The sequence below is a fragment of the Suncus etruscus genome, chromosome 2, assembly GCF_024139225.1.
Source record: "Suncus etruscus isolate mSunEtr1 chromosome 2, mSunEtr1.pri.cur, whole genome shotgun sequence".
Lineage (NCBI taxonomy): Eukaryota > Metazoa > Chordata > Mammalia > Eulipotyphla > Soricidae > Suncus > Suncus etruscus.
The window spans coordinates 91,291,011-91,313,380 of record NC_064849.1 but is presented as its reverse complement, the minus strand read 5'-3'; positions in this window follow the sequence as shown (position 1 = coordinate 91,313,380).

Here is a 22,370-nt window from a genome sequence, read left to right as displayed (position 1 = left end):
GCCAGTTTCTCAGCTTATGAGAAGTCTGATAGTCCATTTCATGTCAATGTCACAAAGATAAAAAAAAAAGGGGGGGGGAATGATTGTAGGTCATGGAAAGACTGTTCTCTTCCCTAAAAACTTTTAGGACTATAAAATTCTATCAAGGCCATTATGAGCCATTAGTGCTAATATTCCCCTCTCCACTGTGCTTTACAACCTTGTATTTTTCTTTTCTTTTTCTTTTTTCTTTTTTTTTTTTTGTTTTTTGGGTCACACCCGGTGACACTCAGGGGTTACTCCTGGCTATGTGCTAAGAAATAGCTCCTGGCTGGGGGGATCGTATGGGACACCAAGGGATCAAACCATAGTCCTTCCTGGGTCAGCTGAGTGCAAGGCAAATGCCCTACCACTGTGTCACCCCTCTGGCCCCAACCTTGAATTTTTAACAATTTAAGTCACATTATACTGGGGTACAGTTTTAATTTGTTTTCCTCTGTCTTCCATGTGCCACATTATTAAGTCTTTGCATTGTTTATTTAAAATTAATGAAATGGAGTTGCATCATTTTATTTTAAATATTCAAGTGTATAAAGTATATTTATAAAGTATATAAATTGTAAATATCTCTACAAACACAAAGATATGTATTCAGGATGATTGCATAACTGTGACCTTTGACTTTCTTAAAGAAACTAGAGTTCAAGGCAATCACATCTTGACTCAAGCCCTTCTGCAGTGTAAATTGTGAGAGTTAAGTGTTTTCAACAGCTACAGCAGGATTAAGGTGTGGGTGAACAGTTTGGTTCTTCTAGGTGTGGGAATCTAGAACCTCATGTACAAATTGTAGTGTTGCACTTTTATGTCTTACAACTCCACACATAATGTGAAGTTTCCTAAATCGCAAAAGGTTCCCTACTGAGTGGGAGAAAATATTCACTTACTACACATTTGTCTGAGCTAACATACCCTCAAAGTTGACACATGAGTGGCTAATGGGTACATGAAAATGTCTTCTTTTCCCTTATTACCAGGGAGAGGCAGAGAAAAGCAATGAGATACTGTCTCACATCAGAAATCATAGCAGAGAGCAAAAAGATGGGAAAAACCCAGCACTGGGGAAGAAAGGAAGCATCACTTACAGTCAGTGAGAAGATTGTATTATAGCACCATGATTACCATATTGTTAATAATGCAGTTGTTTCAGGCATTAAATGTTCCAACAACAATTCAACTACCAGTGTAACCTTCCCTAACCAAGTTCTCAGTTTTCCACGCAGCACCCCACACTATTTTCTTGAAGGCACAAAGTTATTTCATATTGTTTGTTATGACACAAACGTACATGGAATTATCAAAATTTTATTAAGAAGGGTTAGAAAAATAGTACAGTGGGTAGGGCATTTGTCTTGCATGAGACCAAACTAAGTTCAATTCTAAGCATTCCACCATGTTCCCAGGGTGTGATGAAAACAAAACAAAACAAACAAAAAATAACAGAGAAACATATTAATAAGAGCTAATTTATGATAATTGTTGTATCTCACAATGGTGTTACTAAAGTCTGTGGACTTACTATGCTGGTTGGTGCTAGTTGAACCTTCTCTGTTACTGTTTAGGCTTATTGAGTGTAGTATTCATCTATGCATCTTCCCATCAGATTTGCTGTGTTCCTACTGGGCTGGTAGTACTATGAAATTTGGAGGTGTTGCATGGTGGCTGACTAAAGGGAATCTGCCTTTCCCTTTCCACACCCAAGGAAGGCTATGAGATGTCAGCTTAAACCAGACTACCTGTGATGATTTGGTGGATTTATGTTCTTTGAGAGATTCATTGTCAGAAGTCCACTTGTTGGCATATGCCTCAAGAGCATAAATTATTAATTCTGAAAGGTACTGATTTCTGTCTTCATTGTAGCACTATTCAAAATAGGCAGGATCTGGAAATAACCCACGTGCCTAAGAATTGATTGGGAAAAGAAATTGTGTCTATGAAATACACGATGAAAGACTACTCAGCTAGAAGGGAAAAAACGGTAAAATTGTGGTGTTTACTGAAACTTGGATGAACTGAAAGGTGTCCTGGTGAGCAAAGTGAGTCAGATAGATAAGGGTAAATACCAAAGTATCTCTCACATATGTGGATTATAAAGATATGTAGGAAGGAAATGAAAACTACCTGATCAAAACTAGATCCTGAAAGTTTGCTTTTAGAAGTGCGTTTGCTAAGAGGTAACCAAGAGGGAATTGAAGGAAATCTAGAGATTATGGAGGAGGGATGTTTGTTTTTCAGGTGGCAGATATGGTGTGGCAGACAGCATAGTATCCATGAAGTTAGTATTAACAACATTGTAAGAATGGTGCCTATTTTTAAAACACTTTTTTTTTTGGCACACTCATTGACACTTAGGGGTTACTCCTGGCTATACACTCAGAAATCGCTCCTGGCTGGGGGGACTACATGGGACGCCAGGGGATCGAACAGTGGTCTGTCCTGGGCTAGTGCTTGCAAGGCCTTACCTCTATCACCACCATGCCGCCTCACTTTAAGACATTTTTGTTTTGTTTTGTTTTGTTTTTTTGGTTCACACCCAATGGTGATCAGGGGTTACTCCTGGATCAGCTGCTTGCAAGGCAAACACAACTGTGCTATCTCTCCGGGCCCGCTTTAAGACATTTTAACCAAGTTTATATCCTTTTATTTTTCTTGGTATAAAGAACTTAAAAAACTGCTTCTCTCCTCTTGAATTTATCTATTCTTCTCTAAGGAGATGAAAAAACTCATATCCTAGTATATATAATAGAACAAGACAGCAATACTTGATAAATGATGACAAACATATCTTGGAATCCTTGCTATTCATTGTTGTCTGGTTGGCCAAAAGAAATCCAGATTTCTTTCTTCCTTTCCTAGGCATTATACTCTGACTTGATCTGACACTCCCAAGGTCACACCAAAACCTAATAAATCATGGTCAGGACTATCCAGCAAAACAGCTATGTACCAGGGGCAGAAAGATGAGATCAACACCAAAATAATCACAGAAAAATAAGAATTGATGAGCAAGAAAATAAATCCCCATATTACATAAGTGGTTCACACAAATTTAGCTTGATGCTTGTAGAAAGGACTAGAAATTATTTGGACATAAAACTATAGAGAAAGGGCTCAGAGCATGCACCTCACCTACCTAGAGGAGCAGGTGGCATTCATGAAAGCAGCACTAGAATTGATGCAGAGTTGGGAATGGCTATAGGGATGAATTGGCTGACAGGCAGCAGGTTTGGTTGCACACAAACAAGATAGGTATAGACTACACCATAGGTTCATCTATGTCACTCTTCTTCTTAGGTCAGACTGGCAAATCAAAACAAACAGTTTTCAAAGCTCTTTGGTAGGTTTACACTTACTTGTGTTTATTCACATAAAATCAAAGCAGGAAAAAATTAACTTATCATCTACTCTCAACTTCTTGAAGACTGAAGTACAGACCCAAGACTTCCTTCTCACTGATTCTTGCCAAAGATGGAATAATCATTTAAAAAATCAAAAAGCACTGTGATAGTTCAAGTGCAAAAATCCACAAATTAGTTAAGAGTTAGAACTTGCAAGGAGTGGAGGTAATGAAGTTAGACATATGGAACTAGTATAAATATATGAGATCTTGTCTGGGCACCCAGTTTCGGGTGGGACCTTTTATGTGCCTTCCTATGGGACCACATATGGTTAGGATCAAGACTAGGAACATTAGAAACCTATGTTGGTTTTGCTTTTTCTTGCAGGGAGGGATTTCCCCCCACTCTAAATACCTCTTTTGGGTTCAATAACCTGACTAGTGAGCTGTGGAAATGGAGCAAGGATTCAATGCAGGTTTGGGCATCTTAATCAAAAAGGTTAACTTCTAGTGACAGTACCTACTTATGCACTCCACACAATTCCCATTTGTACATAGCTGTGAGTTACAAACAAGCCGAAATGAAAGCAATGAAGAGTGTGTAATGAGCTTGAACAAGTTCAGAGAGAGCCGGGCTCCCCACTTCTGTGAGGCCTGAGCAAATCCTTTCACTCATGTGGACAAGAAGAAAATTGGACTAGCCACAAGAGTATTTAAAGCAGGAATCTGGATACTTAGAGTGTTTAAAAAAGCAACGAGTGTTAATGATCATTTAAGATTATGTGAATAGGGAAAAGTATTGTTTAATTTGGCCTGAATTTAGATTCCACTCAACTGTATTATGTGGAGTAAAATCAAATGCATGCTTCTATACACATAATATACATATTTATGTGTAAATGTGTACATAATATTGGCATATATATAATTACTCTTAAAGTAGTTTCGGATATAGATTGAAAAAGTTGACCTGACAACATTAAATCACAAGCTAAATTTGATTAGAAATGACCAAGATTTCCCAAGCATATCTTTATAAACCAGGGTATAAAACCTTCAAATGATGTGGATGTGTGTGGTGGGTTATGTTTCAGGTCCATCGAGGCAAATCTGAGAGGGTAAAATAAACAGGGTCAGGGAAGCTGGGGAACTGAGGGGAGCTGGAACTGAAGAGAGGCCCAGGACTGGCTTCCAGAATTTGAACTACACATGTGTGATTATTAAGAGAAAAACATTTCTGCACCACTTAGTTCACCATGACAGGCTATTGCTTTGATCTAGTTGACATCCTCAATGAGCACTTTCCTTTTGTGTCACCAAATTCTCTAATATTTTTCCCTAGGGGAATAGTTCCAAGATTATTTCTAAGTATTGTCCTACCGCAAAGAAAATATTGTCTTCATAATCATGGAGTACATTTTCTTTTTAAAAGGGAACAAAATGCTTATGGTCTTAAAATCCTAAAATTAAAACAATCTTTTTAATGTTAATCAGGAGTGAAGGTACTAAATATTGTTGTTTTGATTAAAGGAACAAATGTCTAAAAAATTTAATAACATGACAAGTAGAATAGAACATCGTGGGACTCATTGGTTATGAAAAAAGAATAAGAGAGACCCAAAGTTTGCAATGGAAAACATAGGAACTGAAGACAGAATAAAACCTCCAAAACACAGAGAACACTTACCTATGGGCAAATAGATGGCGTGGATAATTGAGTCCTTGCCCTGAAAGGTCCATGACCATATGGGATAAATAATTGTTGTCCTCCAGTAAAGTCGTCTTGTGGCTCATGGGTTGCACCCCTGCTACATCAGAATGAATTTCTGTGCATCCCAAAGATTCCTTTCTGTAGGTTCATATAGACACCCTAGTTCATGATACAGCACTTTAGGGAGGACCAGCCATTAGTGGATGACTGTTGGTGCTTCAGAAAGTGTTAACTATAGTCATTCTAGTGGGGTGACTTGATACCAGAATAAATCACAGCATGGCCCTGGTTCCTTCCTTCTCTTCGAATCCCAGGGTCTCTTTTTCACTGTTGATTCTCATCTTACAAGGGGATTTTTCCAATTTTATAAGAACCAAAAGTGACAAACCTGGGGTGAGGGGATGGCACAGCTGTTAGGGTGGATTGTCCTTCAGTGGCTGACCTTAGTTTGATTCCTGAACCTTTCGGTTCCCTCAGTATCTTTATTCAGGTGCACCCTCAAGATCCCCATGGCTGCCCCCCCCCCCAAATCCTTAACACATTAGAAGAGGAGAGGCACCATATCCCCTTGATCTACCTCTTGAGCACTGTTTGGGAGACATTCTTCCTCTAAATTCAGAAAAGAGTGGAGAGGGGCCAGAATTATAATGTAGCAGTTGTCCATTCAGACAGGGCTATGTCACAACCTCCCTATGAGGGACACTCTCATATGTCCAGTACTAAAGGATCTCCTACTCTTTACTCAGAAACCTGGGCTCACATGTTTCTCTTTTTACAGGAAAATCCCCTCTAATCTATCTTTCATAGACAAATATATCTAAACTCAAAATTTATTTTGGACAAACAGGACAGATCCAGATCTACAGATCTATCTTGAATAGGCAAAAATAGATCAAGATCCATTGATATATCTTGTCTCTAAAATTCTTTTAATTATGTCATCTTAGTGTTTAAAAAATGCTCAAGTGAAATTTACTTCATCAAATAGGCAACAAAAGAGGGTTTAGTTTATGCTGGCCACTTGGGTCCAAGTACCAAAGGATAAACATTGTTTCCATTGCTGGGTCTTGAATTCAGGGCATCACACATGTGAGGCAAGTGTCCTACTTCTGAGGAAACTAGACCTATGATTCCCCTCAATGATGACACAAACACAACCGGGCCTCTATGACCCCTTCATGATGAACAGTTGGGCCTCCAGGGAAATAAGCTATCAAAGACAGAACACCTGGACTATGAGATGTGCCTGGGACATCTTTGAGATAATAATCCTTGCCCCCTGATTGCAGAATGAGCCCCCAATATACTTGAAGTGACCCAGACCTTTCTTTGTCAAACAATATACTTAAGAATTTCTGCTTCTCTGCTCCCCTACAGTTGCATGCATATGCACTATCACCCACTAAGAGTTCTCTAATTTGTTCAGGGTCCAGGCTTTGGAGCAAGAGTTTGACTAGGACTGCCAGCAAAATAAAGTGTTTTCCTACTCCTACTGCTTGGTTTTCCAGTGGATCCAGTGATGGGAATTTCTGCAACACTCTGATTGAACTACTTCCAGGCCATGGGAGGTGAAATGGGAAGCTGTGTTGTAATTCTACTTCACAGGAAACTTCCTGATTCCTGTGTGATCTACTGCTGCATTATGTAACTTCTTTCCTTAGAAAACATAACTTCTTGAAAATAAGCCTTCAAAATCATTCTATTTTTCCCAAACAAGGAAGAGGCATGATATTTAAGCCAATATCTACACTTCAGAAAGCAAATAGGTTCATTAATCTGAATTTTCAGATATAATTGGACAGGGCTGAAGAAAGGACAAGTCTCAGCAGAGAAGAGGACAGGATAAAACAAGAATTAAAGTCCATTTTGTTGCTGAAATGCAACTTGCCATGCATTTCATCTAGGTCACTTCTTAGTTAATCAAAGAAATAAAAAGGCAGTCACCATCTTTACCATGAATGTAAAAGAGAAAAGTAAGGCAACTTGGCAAATTTAAAAATCTCTGCATGGGCAGATGGGCCAGTTATGCCAAACTAAACAGAAACCTAAGCACATGCCAGACTGTATGACTATTATTCTGTATTGACCTGCTCCTGGATACATGTGTACATTTGTGCCTTTTATCCCAGATGCTGGGACACTGCATTTGTGCTTTTTCCATAAAATCCACATTCAATCAATACATTCATATTAAAGAATACTAATTTACAACTTAGCTTCCCAAATGGTCACCTAAATTCTAAGATTAATTAGAAAATGTTTACAACATGACATTCTTTACTGATTTGAGTCACCAGAGAATGGAGGACAATGCAGGTGGTTTACTGACCTGCTTCTTAGACAAGCTCACAAAATAAAGGTTTTATTACTTTATTTTATTTTGTGATGTAGGGTTCCCAATCTTATTTTTTAATTATTAATTATTGCTATTGTCTTTTATAAGTTCTTTTGCCAATCACATTTAATACTACTTAGAAATGTACCTAAACTTTAAAAGTAAAGATTAAAAACAATTTTCATTGAAAACAGTGCCTCGAGTTCAAGTACCCTGGAAAAGTAATATATATGTATATCAAAATAGCTCAAAGATCTACATTATTTTAAGAAATGCATATTTAACTTACATAACACATTGGATAGCAAATAATATTTTTGGTACAAAGAATGACCTCTTAAGCACTCAATAAAAGAATAATCCACTATATATCTGATGCCTTGATTTCTTGTTTAAGAAAAAAATAATTTTGAGATATTCAGGGTTGATTTAAGCCAGAGTCAAATAAAAAAGGTGCAAGCATCCAGAGATAATTTCCCAAATCTAGTGTTGAAAGACAAATTGCTTCATAACATTTACTGAGAAAAAGATTGAGACAATTTGGTGTAAATTTACTGAAACTCCCAGATCATAAGTTTTTGTGTACACTATATTTGATTTATTATCCAAACTGGAGTATTTTTAAGGGGGAAATCAGAAGCTGCAATCATGCCTGGGAAATTAAAATTTATGGAAGAATTTTTTTTTCTCCCTAAGCTTTATGTAATCAGAATCTAACCTTTTCTCTGAGTTTGTATATCCATGATAGTACTTTGCCACACAGTCAAATTTTACATACTGAGACCCTCAGTATATACCCTTGTGGCATTTCCATAGATTTTTTTCAGCGCTAGAGATTTTCCTATGGCCGATCTACCATAAGTTCCCCTTTGTCCGTTCTGACTTTAGGAAAGGACACAGCTAATAAGCAAAGGGGTCCATTAATCCATTGTTAAAAAAAATGGGAAAATTTAAGTTCAAAAGTTGTAAATACAAGGTCAGCACGTTTACCCGAGGCTGGAAGGGGATTCCAAGGTTTCTCATTTTTCAGGCACTTAGGGCTTAATAAATGGAAAAAAGAATGAGAACTCTGGACTGCCTTTAGAGCGTTAAAGTTACTATTGATCCCCTAGTATCTTTTATCACATGTATTTTCAGGGAAGGAGCCTGACTCAATTGTCCCAGAGTGTTTTGTTTGGGGTTAATAATCTGGCTAATTAACCAGCTGCACATGTTTTTAACAATCCAGGAAGGAAAAAATTTTTTCAGTTTTCTTCTATTCTTCATACAGCTTCTTTTATTGTGGGCAGCTTTATAGCATGTATTAAAGCATGTATAGCATTATACACAGCTTTATAGCAGCGTATTACTTGAAAGGGGGAAAGAAACTAAGAGAGAGACTAAGATGAGGAGACACAAAAGACCATGGTCCTACAACTAAACAAACACCATGAGCAAGGGAAGAGAATGTAGGAAAATCAGTAATTTCCATTCCAGCTCTAGCCATCTGTGAACCTGGAATAAGAGCCCATCAGTTGGTTCATCTGTACAGTTAGGATTATTTTTGCACTTGAGAACTCTGTGAAATATAGAGAAGTAGACGTGTCTTGTAAGCTGAGTTTCTCTCTACCTAAATTAGAGAAAATGATGAAGTCTTTCAAATAGTCACACACATTGTGATACTGGATTTACTTGCAATGATATTTATGAACTGTTTTTATTTAATCACCAACAGAAAATGTGTCCGATGCCTTCGTGGAAGCCAGATCAGACTTGGACTTTAGGAAGATGGTTTATCAAAGTACTTTTGCTCAATAAGCTTTGAGTCTCTCTGACATTAACATGGGGAGGTCTAAACCGAATTGGTAAAATTAGAGTAAATTAGATTAAAGTAAACTAGCACTTTGCTGGTTCTGAAGAGACCCCACTGCTGGTTCACTTAATACCCATCTGTAGGTATCCTTCCTGATGAAACACAGATCAAGCTTTTCCAGGGCATTCACTTTGATTTCACAGTCTGTCCTCATCTCTGTGTTTAATTCTGAATATTTTCTTCCCACTCTTATTTCATTTCCAATCCACACTTGTCTTTGAGGTGCTTGTTCTCTAACAATCTCTTTCATTCGTGAACAGTCAGCTTTTTACCAGATATTGTTTATCCAGGGAAAGCCATCAAACAAATTCTTCTTTCGCAGTATAGATGCTGAAATCCAAAGTCTTCACAATGTCCCTGTAAGAGGTCACTCAATATGTCACCACAGCCTGGCTATGCTTAGACCTCTGTGAGAAGCCATCTTTTTGGGGGATGCACTGAGCTCCGTTAAATCTATTTATAATTGTCAAGCTGATCCTTGATTGTAAAAGACCAATAAACAGAGCAAAGAAAATAAAACTGAAGAAGCTAGGGAGGACATTGACTGGGCCTGATATGTTCAAGCTCTCCTTGCATAGCCAGGAAGTGTTTAAAGAATCCTTAGTTATTATCAACACACATGCATATTATACACTTTATTAATAGTGCTTGATGACTGGTCATGACAGCAAGGTGGTATTGAGGTTAGTCAAACATTTTACATAAAACTCAACTGTTGCTTTGACTTTCAATGGGTAATTTTGCCTCTGATGAAGATTTCCATGCTGGAATTTCAGAGCTATGCCCTAAGCTCTTATTCAGAACTTGCAACTTGGAAATTTCCATCTGGCCAGTCAGAAACCACTTCATTCAAGCTAAGGTGCTTGTCATAAGAAACAAGGTCAGGAGGTTTTAAGAACCTGGTGCCCCTCAACTAATCAGTCAACAGCTTGGGAAGACACCATCTCTATGATGATTGGTATCCCTCTAATTTACCTAGCCTGAAGCATTGAAAGCTCTACTTGCCTTACTTTTAATAGAAGATGCTGGGGAACTGCCCAGAATGCATCTCACCAACCACATGTGGGTACCTGAAGAAGGCAGGAAAGACAGAACTAAATATCTAAACCATAGAGTGAATAACACTGAAATCAGGAAACCCAAATATTATCACCCCAACTTTAAAAGATGCCTGTCAACATGGCAATTTAGATGGTGAGGTGAAGGCAATGAGATAAACTCTATGAATATTGGTGGGGAAGGTTGACACAGGTGGTGGTATTGGTGCTGAAACATTGTATATCAAAAACTCAATGATGATCAGCTTTGTAAATTATAATGCTTGAAATATTTTTAAATAAAAAAGGAATTCAAGGAACAGACTTCATGCAGAATGAGGCCATTCTATTTTAGTGATTTTTGTCCTATGCTCAGGTATCACTCTATATGGTGCTCAGAGGACATTATGCCATGGGACATCCATGAGCCTTGCCTTAAGAAAGACAGATGCCTTATTCCTATAATATTTCTCTAATATTACATAAGCTTTTTTGTTAAAAAGTGAATATGTATTCCACTCACTGACATGAAATACAAGGAAAACTCAAAGTTGAGAATTCTGCTTCTGATTTCATGACCAACACTCCTATTCTCCTAGCAGCACCTAGAAAACATGACTGATTTGATCTCCATCAGGCTTCTGCCTTGGTTCTGAGTTGGTTAAAACTCACCAGTATAAAACATGTTTCCTTACCAACTTGACCAAAACAAGAAACAGAAACTGGTGATCCATTTTCAGTTTATTTGTCTTTGTTGGATGGCTTTACAGATCAAGGGGCCTGTATTTTAAAATTAAACCAGAGAAAAGAGGAAGTTCAGCCACAGCATGGAAAGATCAAAGCAACATTCTTATGAGAGAGAGAGGGCTCTGAAGAGCCCAGGGCAACACCTGAAAGATGAAAATGAACTGGACCAGGCAGTAAAACTGAGGTTTTTTTCTAGCAGGAATCTGCAAGTCCTCCTATTTCTCTAAGTACAAAAAGAGGCAGTTGAAAAGCAAAGGGCTGGGCAAAACAGAAAAGAATTTAGTCTTCTCCTTAACTCTAAACTCTCTCTTTCTCCAATTTTCTAAGTTGATAGAAAAACCTAGGAACTGGCAGTTATTCATTGATATGCCAGAAGGCAGGCACTTCTCTTCTGTTCTGAGCAAGTCCATCCATGTTTTCAGGCTTCCTTCCCACCTGCAAGTTGCATTAGGTTATATTCAGGTTTAAGACCATCTCTATGATCCCAATCATTTTGCTGTGATTCATGAAGGGAAAATGAGGTGGCCATAGTGAATCCTTTTGGCCAAGAAATTGGCAGAATTGGAAGTTCTGAGCAATATTTCTTTGAGATAAGGATTAAGATATGGAAAACATATAGTACAGCTGGCAAAACACTTGCTTTGCACACAGCCAACCTAGTTCCATTCCTAGTCCACATAACAGTATCTCAAGCACCACTAGGTGTGAAGCCTGAACTCAAAGTCAGGATTAAGCTCCACCAGAATTAAGGCCTGAATTGAATTTATCCCACAACTGAGGGTGACACAGAATTAGAAAATAAAAGAGAGAAGAAAAGATATTTTCTCTTGATTTGGTAGACATGAAACCTTAATTCAAATAGCCACTTTGCTTCTGTCCTGGGAACTCAGACAAGGGTGAGTAGAGGAAGGCAAAGCAGAAAATGAGAGGAATTTGCAACAGTGAGGTCAAATAACTGTTGTTATTGAACAGTAAGTTAAGTGACTGTGAAATTCAGATATGGGAGATAGTACTTCAGTTTTAAAATTTAAGCAATTTGTCTTTTCTAAAATCAAAACCATATTCCAGATTTCCAAAAGTAATGTTACTTTATTTCCTTACCTGAGATATAATAAACTAGAAAAGGACACAGAGAAACAAATGATAGATTCCCTTGGCACAGCATTGAAACTGACATATTTATTTAGATATGTATATATTCATACAGAGTTTACAAGGTAAAGCCTGCATCCTAAAAATAAACTTAAATCTATAAACCATAAATAACTTTCATACGTTAATCCATTATCATATCCAGCATCATCAGCTTGTCTGATGTTGGAGATAAATTTTGTACTTTTTCTTATATATATTCCAGCCTAGTTATTTAATTTTTTCTTTTGGAAATGGAAGATCTTCCCCTAAAACACTAAAAAACTGGAGTTCTAGAGAAAGAGTGTGGGCTCACTATGCCTCAGTACCAAGCCATAGGAGTGAGGCTGCCTAAAGCAAAAAAGGGGAAAGATAGGGGAAAGAAAATTTGGGTCAGACTCTAGAGCTTAGCAGGACCCTGTATTAGAAGGACCAGGGCTGGGGGGCCCGGAAACCTGGCAGCATGGAAAGAATTAAGTATTTGCAGCCAGGCATATCGGTCTGGAGCAGAGGAAGAAACACAAAATATTTTCCTCAGTGAGATTTTCTTTGAGGATGTTGAGAGATTTCAGCTACCACTTTTCTAGTGGAGCATGATAAGCTCTCCAGAGATTCTGTAATGCATGAATGACATTGCAGACTCTTACTTGAATGGAAATGACTGTATATTGCCATAGGTGAACAGAAAGTAACTGTGTGAACATGTATGACTGTTAGTAAACTTTACACTACTCAAGTGCATGCCAGTTACTTGGCATGAAATTATTGCCTGTCATTGAAAGAGGCTTAGATATGGCTCTTACTTATTGCAAATGCATAAAGAACCATTGCAGCTCATTTTATGTATATGTTGTTTCTATTTAAGGGGCACCTGGTGATGCTCAGGAGTTATTCCTGGTTCTACACTTAGAATTCATTCCTGGTGATATTCAGGTATACCAGGTTGGCAGTGTGCAAGGAAAGTGTTTGGCTAGGTACTATCATTCCAACCTCATAGTTTCTTTGAATAAAGAAATCCACTTATGCACTAAAAGAAATACATACTAAAATTAAATTTTCTGCCAGAATAAATTTGAGATATAATAGATAGACAAAAATATCAAGGTTATTATGTGAAAACATGTATATATTTTGTATCATGTGATCTAAATTACTTCAGGCAGACACCATATATCTTATATAGCTGTTGTGAATTCAACATCTTAAATGCAAGCATCCTTAGATGAGAAATTCTGTTGGGCAGGTCTAGTAGGAAATATTTATAAGTCATGCAACCAAATGTGTTCAAAACCCAAGACTTTATAAATTTTATTCCATAACTTATTGTCTATTTGTACTAAAACAATCTGGTTTTTTTTTCCAAGTTTCTGGGTTTGTTTGGTAAATCGCAGTTAATAGTCTTGTCTGTGAATTAGTAGACAGCATTTAAAAGAGTTCCTGGCAAGTCATAAATGTTTCATAAGAGTTAGCTGCTATAATTAATACTTATTCACAATTATTTTGAGATTACTTTGAAAATAGTAAGCAGATTCATTATTTACAAGCTACAGAGGAGAGAGCTGGGTTGGAGACCACACATGCCAGGAGTTTGTCCCTTGCACTGGTATGTGGTGGGCACTGGGCTGGACAGCTAGCCAAAAAAAACCCTGGACTGCCAGTTAGTCATGAGGGCCAGATTCCCCCATGCCAGAATGGTTTTCATGGCCACATCTAGTAACCTGGGCCTTGGGGGATAGGATAGGACAGCTAGCCAAAGCAGATTTATCTCAACCATAGCAGCCCCTCTGCAGGGGTGTCATTTTTTTTTTTTACGGATAACCATTTTCATACCCTCTTCAACATTATTCAAAAATATTCTAATTCTTGACTATTTATAGGAAAGGAAATGGAATATCCTATATATGGAGGATAGCACTCAAATTGATCTCTGATATCAGTGTCTAATAAGTGAACGTTACTTTCTATACAGTTGTCCTCTCTGACTACCGAGCCTTATCTTAAATATTTTATCTATACAATGTATATAGCCCCTCTTCTATACTGCCTTTCCACACCCAGAGACCTTTCTACTCCCCCATATCCCAACCAGGATTTGTTATCTCCCCCTTATTTAACCTTCTTTACCCTCAGTTTTTAACCTGGTAGGCACCAAGACCAACCTCCTTCCCAATAGACCACCATCCAGCTCCTCAATGAAAGACACCCTCTGGATCCCTCATCTTGTGTCTCAGCAAGAAACCACAACCAATAAGCCTCCTGACTCAAGCTTGTGACCCCTCTCACCCCCATCAAATCGTGGACAGTTGCATGATACTGGATTCAGCTGTAGCAAAACCCCCAATTCAAGGACACTACAGGACTCTGAAATGCCACAAATCATATATTAAGCTCTAGACCAAAGTCTGTGATACGAAAAATTACCTTGGCTTTCACTCCCCACAAGAATATCTCAGAAGACCTAATTGGGAGGACTATATTGCCTATGTAAGCTTAATACCTTTATAATAATGTATCTTAAGATATGTATTCCTAAACATACAGATAGCCTCCCCCATTACTATCTTTCTTCAAATACCTTTTTCCTTCTTTTTCTCAATTTTCTTTCTTTTTTTATATATCAATTTCATCTATATATTCTATTTTACATATATACATATTTTCTCTACCTCACCAATTTCGGTGCTGCTTTGTATAAAATCTAAGAAAACGTCTTGCCTGGGACAAAAGCTCAGACCACACCACAGATACTGTGTGTGTAGCCTGTCATCCTTACCTGGAATAGCACCAGCAATACAAAAGGACACCATATGTTTTTGTATAGGCACAGTAAATAAGGGGAAATTATGGACTCAGACACAAGATCTTATCTTCTAAGGATAAGAACTCACATTTTTTATACAAGGGTGCCTCCCATCCTGGACATATGTCATGTGGATACAACTCAGTCTCCACAAGATTGGACAGTGTTAGTTCATTCTCAAATCCCAGATCCCATACATAGAATTGAAACAACCCCCTGCAACAACACCAGGAACTAAGCTGCGTTGGGAGATATACTTGTGCCAGTGTTAATATGACAACGAGGACAGCGAGGAAATGACAAGTTGACCTAAGACCAGGAGATCCTATCACATCACCTAACACTAAGTGGAAATCAGAAGATGTATCGTCCTTTGAACTATGAAAAATAAGAGCACTAACTACAGAAAACTGAATTTGACAACCGTGACTGGGCAGAACATACCTTGAGACCATTAAAGAAAACCCTACCCTAGGCTATAGCCCAGGTTTCCTACAAAAATCAAGATTTCTTAGTGCAGAGGCCCAATTCTGACAACAGAGACTGAGCAGAACCTTTGGAACCATAATTTCCTAGACTTCAGCTTAGGGAACGAGCAAAAACATGGAGCACATGATACAAAAAATGGAACACACCAACAATGTGGGAACAGTACCTCTAGAACCTTAAAGACTCTATCGTAGGCCTTGTCCTAGGATCTGCACAAATACCAAGATTACATGCTACAGTGGCCTTATTTTCTCATCCACAACCGAGAGAAAAGGTTCCTGACACCACAAACAAACAAACAAACAAACAACAACAAAAAAAAAACCCTGGGACCTGCGCAAATACCAAGATTACTTGCTACAGTGGCCTTATTTTCTCATCCACAACCGAGAGGAAAGGTTCCTGACACCACAAAAACAAACAAACAAACAAACAAACAAACAACAACAACAACAACAAAACCCTGGGATATGGCAATGAGAAGGTATGGAGCCAGTGGTTATTCCCACAACAATATGCTTCAAGAGTGGAGAAACCCTGAATCTCTTAGGCCACGATAATTTCCTTCCTTCCCCAATACTTACTGTGCCTATACAAAAAAAAAAAAAAGAAGAAGAAGAAGTAGAAGGTGGGGTAACACCAAGCCCTGCCACTGCACCACTTTTTCTGGTTTTGTTTTGCTTTATTTTTTTTGTTTGTTTTTTGATATTATCTCACTTTTCTCTTTTCTTCCACTTTTTTCTTTCTTTTTCACTTTTGTGGATATTATTCGGTGATTTTTTTCTTTCTATTTTAGTAGTTGATACCAAGTTTTTTCTTCTTTTCCTTAACTTTTTTATCTCCAACAGAATAGCATAACTCGAATCATTCAGCCTCATAAATAGAGGGGGGGAAGAATGATACCACGACCAGTCATATGAACACGTAGTGTAAATAAAAAATGACCAGACTGGAACACCAAACAGAATAGATAACCAATCTATAACAAGCTGTAAGGTGGAGACCAGTTACACTAGGATTCTGGGGGGTAAAGAAGGGATATGTGGGAGACAAGCTGGGAACAGGAGTGGAGGGAGGACAACATAGGTGGTGGGAAAGCCCTTCATTCATTGTCACTATGTACTGTAAATAATTCTGTGTAATGAACTTCAGTCACAATTAAAAAAAAGAAAATAGGGGGCCGGGCGGTGGCGCTAAAGGTAAGGTGCCTGCCTTACCTGCGCTAGCCTAGGACGGACTGTGGTTCAATCCCCAGCGTCCCATATGGTCCCCCAAGCCAGGAGCGACTTCTGAGCGCATAGCCAGGAGTAACCCCTGAGCGTCAAACGGGTGTGGCCCAAAAACCAAAAAAAAAAAAAGAAAATAGTAAGTAGAAAATGGTACCTCATAAATAGGAGTTTATAAACCAGCAAAGTAATCAAGAAATTAAGGTCTCTTTATTATACTTTACCAAATAAAATAATTTCTGCTTTTGAGTTACCATTCCAGGGGTGCTATTCCTACAAACAAAAACTATCTCATCATTCCAGGTTCAGGGATTCTTAGGAGATGATGTGATCCTTTCTCAACTCCTTATATAAAAGCAGAAAGATGAATGTATAACCTATGACATCTCCAGCTTGGGTCATTTCTCCCTACCTTTCTGTCTTTATCTTTCATGGTCTTCTATATGCATCTATCTCAAAGTTCCACTTTTGAAGGACAGAATTAAAAATAACATATTCTGGCATTCTTTAAATTAGAATAACAATATATAAATGTTACAGGCCACAAGTTTGCTAATAAAATCCACAAATCTTGTGCCACAATACCATTATACTTTATTTTTATTATATATATTTCATATTTAATTTATTTGTTATTTATGAGCTATTCATTTAATATTCCATTATTATTATTTTGCTACTGTGCTAATTTAAGATTTCTTAGTACTTTGATAATAAAGGAAAATTGTGTATTTTTGTGTATTGTACATCAATTGAGTCTTAAATAGTTTTAAAATTGCAAATAAATTTTCAATTTAAAATCAGATTTAAATAATTATCTGTGGCAATACTATTGTACACATTACTAATAATGGTTTTAATCATGAGTTCTCAAATATTTATTCAAGCCAACCAATCAATTTTAAATTAAGTAGCAAAATTGCATATTTTGCTTTTGAAACATTGATTGATTTATTGTATTGCTCAGTATCCTCCAGGATAATTGAACCAATGGGATGTGCATGGAGAGAAATGGAGAGAGATTTATTTTTGAGGGATGGACACACTCTATTTTGGGAGCTGGCATTATAAAAAAATTTATATCATGCATATTCAAATTTTATTTAAATTAATTAATGAATTTGATGTTATATCTGACTCAATAAATTTTATTGAAGAACATTTAAACAGAATTCTTTATACCTTTGAGGAAATTTTAATGAGTCATTAGTTTTGGCTAAACAGAATTTAAAAAAATATTAAAAAATTGGATTGCATTAAAATAAAAAAGTCCTGCATGCAAAAGAAACTGTGACAAGAATAAAAAGAAATTGCTAAAAAAAGAAAATATTTAATCATTTCCCAACTTACAAAGATTATATTATTTTCTTTATTTAAATATCTTGATTACAAATATGATTGTGATTAGGTTTCAGTCATGTAAAGAACACCCCCCTTCACCAGTTCAACATTGCCACCACCAATGTCCCAAATCCCTCTTCATCCCACCCCAACCGTACCTGTATTCTAGAAAGGTTTTCCAGGTCCCTCATTCATTCACATGATTATGGTAGTTCTCTGTGTAGTTATTTCTATAACTGCACTCACCATTCTTTGTGGTGAGCTTCATGAAGTGAGCTGGAAGTTCCAGCCCTCCTCTCTTTGTCTCTGAGGATTGTTGCAAAAATGACTTTTATTTTTCTTAAAACCCATAGATGAGTGAGACTATTCTGCGTCTCTCTCTCTCTCCCTCCGACTTACTTCACTCAGCATGATAGATTCCATGTACATCCATGTATAGGAAAATTTCATGACTTCATCTCTCCTGATGGCTGCATAATATTCCATTGTGCATATGTACCCAGTTTCTTTAGCTATTCCTTTGTTGAAGGGCATCTTGGTTGTTTCCAGAGCCTGGCTATTGTGAATAGTGCTGCAATAAATATAGGTGTGAGGAAGGGGTTTTTATGTTGTATTCTTGTGTTCTTAGGGTATATCCCTAGGAGTGGAATAGCTAGGTCGAATAGGAGCTCAATTTCCAGATTTTGGAGGAATCTCCATATCGCTTTCCATAGAGATTGGACTAGACGGCATTCCCACCAGCAGTGGATGAGAGTTCCTTTCTCTCCACATCCCCACCAGCACTGATTGTTCTCATTCTTTGTGATGTATGCCAATCTCTGTGGTGTGAGGTGGTATCTCATCATTGTTTTGATTTGCATCTCCCTGATGATCAGTGATGAGGAGCATTTTTTCATGTGTCTTTTGGCCATTTGTATTTCTTTTTTTATCAAAGTGTCTATTCATTTCTTCTCCCAATTTTTTATGGGATTAGATGTTTTTTTCTTGTAAAGTTCTGCCAGTGCCCTATATATTTTGGATATTAGCTCCTTATCTCATGAGTATTGGGTGAATATTTTCTCCCACACGGTGGGTGGCTCTTGTATCCTGGGCATTATTTCTTTTGAGATGCACAAGCTTCTCAGCTTAATGTATTCCCATCTGTTGATCTCTGCCTCCACTTGTTTGGAGAGTGCAGTTTCCTCCTTGAAGATGGCTTTAGTCTCAATGTCATGGAGGATTTTTAACGACATGTTGTTCTATATACTCTATGGTATCAGGTCTGATATTAAGGTCTTTAATCCATTTGGATTTTACCTTCATACATGATTTTAACTGGGGTTCTATGTTCACTTTTTTACAGGTGGCTAACCAGTTCTGCCAGCAAACTTGTTGAAGAGGTTTTCCCTGCTCCAATTAGGATTTCTTGCTCCCTTGTCAAAAATTAGATGCTTGTATGTCTGAGGAACATTGAGAACTCAATCCTATTCCACTGATCTGAGGGTCTGTCTTTATTCCAATACCATGCTGTTTTGATAACTATTGCTTTGTAGTAGTTTAAAGTTGTGGAAAGTAATGCCTCCCATTTTCTTTTTCCCTAGGAGTGCTTTAGCTATTCGAGGGTGTTATTGTTCAAGATGAATTTCAAAATTGTTTGATCCACTTCTTTGAAGAATGTCATGGGTATTTTTAAGGGGATCGCATTAAATCTGTATAATACTTTGGGGAGCATTGCCATTTTAATGATGTTAATCCTGCCAATCCATGAGCAGGGTATGTGTTTCCATTTCCGTGTGTCCTTGGAGCAGGGTTTATAGTTTTCTTTGTATAGGTCCTTCACATCTTTGGTCAAGTTGACTCCAAAGTATTTGAGTTTGTGTGGCACTAATGTGAATGGGATTGCCTTTTTGATGTCCATCTCTTCCCTATCATTATTGGTGTATAAAATGGCCATTGATTTTTGTGTGTTAATTTTGTAGCCTGCCACCTAGCTATATGAGTCTATTGTTTCTAGAAGCTTTTTGGTAGAGTCTTTAGGGATTTCTAAGTAGAGTATCATGTCATCTGCAAACAATGAGAGCTTGACTTCTTCCTTTCCTATCTGGATTCCCTTGATATCTTTTTCTTGCCTGATCGCTATTGCCAGCACTTCCAGTACTATGTTGAAGAGGAGTGGTAATAGCAGACTTCTTTGTCTTGTACCAGACTTTAGAGGAAAGCCTTTTAGTTTTTCTCCATTGAGGATAATATTTGCCATTGGCTTGTGGTAGATGGCTTCAAGTAGATTGAGAAAGATTCCTTTCATTCCCATCTTGCTGAGACTTTTGATCAAGAATGGATGTTGGACCTTATCAAATGCTTTCTCTGTGTCTAATGATATGATCATGTGATTTTTATTTTTCTTGTTGTTGATGTTGTGTATGATGTAGCTAGATTTACAGATGTTAAACCATCCTTGAATTCCTGGGATGAAACCTACTTGGTCATAGTGTATGATCTTCTTGATTATGCATTAGATCCTATTTCCCAGGATTTTGTTGATCTTTGCATCTGCATTCATCAGGAATATTGGTCTGTAATTTTCTTTTGTGGCAGCATCTCTGTCTGGTTTTGGTATCAAGGTGATGTTGGCTTCATAAAAGCTGTTTGGAGTGTTCCCGTTTTTTGAATTTCATGGAAGAGCCTGGCTAGGATTGGTAGTAGCTCCTCTTGAAAGATTTGAAAAAATTCATTAGGTAATCCATCTGGGCCTGGGCTTTTCTTTTTTGGCAGATGTTTGATTACAGTTTCAATTTCCTCAATAGTGATAGGAGTGTTTATATATGCTACATCCTCCTTACTTAACTGTGTAAGGTTATAAGTGTCCAAGAATTTTTCCATTATTCTAGGTTCTCATGTTTAGTAGGATAAAGTTTCTCAAAGTAGTCTTTGATTACTTTTTGGATCTCTGCAATATCTGTCGTGATTCCCCCATTTTCATTTCTAATACAGGTTATCAGATTTCCCTCTCTTTCTTTGTGAGTTTTGCCAATGGTATATCAATCTTGTTTATTTTCTTCAAAGAACCAACTTCTTCTTTCGTTGATCTTTCGGGTTGTTTTTTGTTTTTACACTTTATTGAGTTCTGCTTTCAGGTTTGTTATTTCCTTCTGTCTCCCTATTTTTGGTTCCTTTTGTTGGTCATTTTCTAATTTTATGAGCTGCGTCATTAAGTTTTTCAGGTATGCCTCTTCTTCCTTCCTGTTGTGTGCTTGTAGAGCTATAAATTTTCCTCTCAGGACCGCTTTTGCTGTGTCCCATAGATTCTGGCAGTTTGTATTTTCATTATCATTTGTTTCTAGGAAAGTTTTGATTTTCTTTTTGATTTCATCTCGCACTCACTGGTTGTTCAGTAGCAGGGCGTTTAATTTCAATTGTTAAAGTTTTTTTTTGTGTGCCTTTGTAGTTCACATCTAATTTCAGTGCCTTGTGGTCAGCAAACGTAGCCTGCAAGATTTCTATCCTCTTGATTTTATGGAGGTATGTTTTATGTGTTAGCATGTAGTCTGTCCTGGAGAATGACCCATGTACATTGGAGAAGAATGTGTATCCAGGTTTTTTGGGATGGATTGTCCTATATATATATATATATATATATATGTATATGTATATATATACATACATACATACATACTAGTCCTCTTCCATTTCTCTTTTCAGGGCTAGTATGTTTTTATTGGGTTTTAGTCTGGTTGACCTATTAAGTGTTGATAGGGCTGTGTTGAAGTCTCCCACAATTATTGTGTTATTATTGATTTCTTCTTTCAGAGTTGTCAGTAACTGCATTAGATAATTCGCTGGTCTCTCATTAGGTGCATATATGTTTAATAGTCTGATTTCTTCCTGTTGCACATATCCCTTGATTAGTATGTAATGTCCATCTTTGTCCCTTACCACTTTTCTGAGTATAAACTGGTGTCATCATATATTAATATGGCCACCCTAGGTTTTTTAAGGGTGTTGTTTGCTTGGATGATTTTTCTCCAGCCTTTGATTTTGAGTCTATATTTGTTCTGACTATTCAGGTGTGTTTCTTCTATGCAGCAGAAGGTTGGATTCATCTTTTTGACCCATTTTGCCACTCTGTGTCTTTTAATTGGTGGATTTATTCCATTGACATTGAGGGAGATGATTGTCATAAGATTTAATGTCATCTTTATAGATAAGTTTGCTGTGTTTGTTGTTCTCTCTTGTCTTAAAGTAGACCTGTCAGTTTTTCCTTTAAGGCTGGTTTTTAATCTGTGAAGTTTCTGAGCTTTTATTTATCCATGAAGCTATGTATCCTTCCTTCAAACCTTAATGTAAATCGG